General features: G+C 33.0%; 1 pseudogene; it reads left to right on the top strand.

Moving 5' to 3' along the window:
• The first annotated feature begins 1742 nt into the window (after positions 1-1742).
• Positions 1743-1852, top strand: LOC139860803 (U6 spliceosomal RNA; annotated as a pseudogene).
• Positions 1853-2104: the final 252 nt, after the last annotated feature.

A 2104-nucleotide genomic window follows, 5' to 3' on the forward strand; every position in this document is an offset into this window, starting at 1 on the left:
CATATGGTTATCCATATTCATAAGTGACTTAATGTGAAAAAAAATAAACACGATTAACAACATCAAAGTGTTTCACTTTATAGGTCAAAAGCTTGAGATGAATAAACTGTTGCACTTAGGCCTGTGCATGGTACGGTTCTGTCCCAAACTACTTTGGTTCGGTTCCGTCCCGAGTCCCAAATTATCGACGGAAGTCGTACCGAGGACCGTACCAAAAAATTTTGGTTCGGTTCAGTTCGGTTCCATGATTTTCGATTCGGTTCCGTGGGAGAACCGTCCCACTAATTTTTCAATAAATATTTTGACCCAGTTTACACCTTTTGTTAATTTGGTGTGATATCTAGTACTCATATTATACTCAATTTAACAAATTAATAATTGTCTAAAATATATAATATTAAGAATTTTATTTTATGATATACAAAAGCATGAGTTTTTAATGTTCAAATAAGATATTATTGTCACTTTAAGATATTATACAGAAGCATCAAGCATGAGTAAATTTATGATGTGTATGTAGACGCTGGGAGATGACCTTAGAATCAACCTAACACGATCTAGAGGCGGAATAACACTAGAACGAGCTTAAACGAATATCTATTGATTTTCGGGTTCGTACGAGTCAAACCAAGATTAGATCTTGATAAACACGAAGCCTAGACTGACATTCTGTGATATTTGGACATGAAGATTGAATGAGACCGGACATAGAACTGTTTGTATGTGTATGAAATGTGTAGAGTGATTAACCAAATTAGTGGAGATTAACTTGGCTTAAATATCCCAGATCATATGTCGGTCGACTGTGGTTGACAGTCGGTCGACTGACTATGTCAGTCGGCCGACTGTCGAGTAACATTACACATTACATTTAAACGTTTACAAATATATAAAGTAACAAATCGACAATCAACGTTTAACAATATTACAGGTTACTACATGATCGAATAAAACATTAAAGTTAATGGAACTATGGATTACAAAATATGCACTAACAGTTTATATTAACGTTCAAATAAGATATACAAAAGCATGAGTTTTAACATTTAAATAAGATATAAATGGGTAATTCAAATAAGATTATAGATCAAACACAAGTCTAATGGAAGTAAAGAAAACAAAGATGCTAATGTTATAAATAATATTAAGAAAGATGCACTAAGCTGAAGGCTGGATCACGCATGCTTTCAATTAGTTAGGGTTTATGTGATTGTTATTTTGTTTGTTATTCGTGGGAATCGTGGGGATATAATTTACAGAATAAGGATGTCACCTATCAATAAGGAAGTTAATTGTTTGTTTATTATACGTATACGGATGTCACCTATCAATAAGGAAATTATACATATCTACGTAAGGAAATTATATTATATAAATTAAATATTGTTACATCTCGGTACGGGAATTTTCCCAAAATTTCGGGTTTGATATGTCCCGTACCGAAGACCGAAATTTAGCAAAATAATGGACTGTGGACCGTACCGAAAATCTTTGGTTCCATTCGGTTCCGGTCCGGTTCGGTCCGGTCTTCGGGATTTTCTATTTTTTTCCGTACCATGCACACCCCTAGTTGCACTTCATGAATCAATTCATTGTTTATTCTTATCTTGTGAAAAGTCGATTTATTTATGTCTTGTCAGGAAGAAGTAATCTATTGATAATACTCCATATATATTTCATATAATCTATTTTAAGCCATATTATTTTATTTTAAGCTATTTTATTTCATATAATTAAAAGTGGTTTTTGGTCCCTTCGGAAACATCCGGTAAAACTGGTACGATACAGAGAAGATTAACATGACCCCTGCACAAAGATGACACACACAAATCGTGAAATGATAAATAGTGGTTTTTGCTTTGTTAGATCGCCATCGACTATCCATTTTCATTATCGTCTTCATTCAGTCTTCATGTTCAACTAATGACATGAGATTCTTCATTTCATCTTTTATCTTTAGAAGTGTTATCCTAAAGAGTAAATACAATGTAACATACTTCAATATGTACTAGATGTTATGAAAGTCAAATAGTGGCTGCCAATTTCATGTTATGATATTAAAAGTCAACAAATGGTGGCTACTAATTTCAATCATATACCACAA

Source organism: Rutidosis leptorrhynchoides, chromosome 7 (genome assembly GCF_046630445.1).
Source record: "Rutidosis leptorrhynchoides isolate AG116_Rl617_1_P2 chromosome 7, CSIRO_AGI_Rlap_v1, whole genome shotgun sequence".
Lineage (NCBI taxonomy): Eukaryota > Viridiplantae > Streptophyta > Magnoliopsida > Asterales > Asteraceae > Rutidosis > Rutidosis leptorrhynchoides.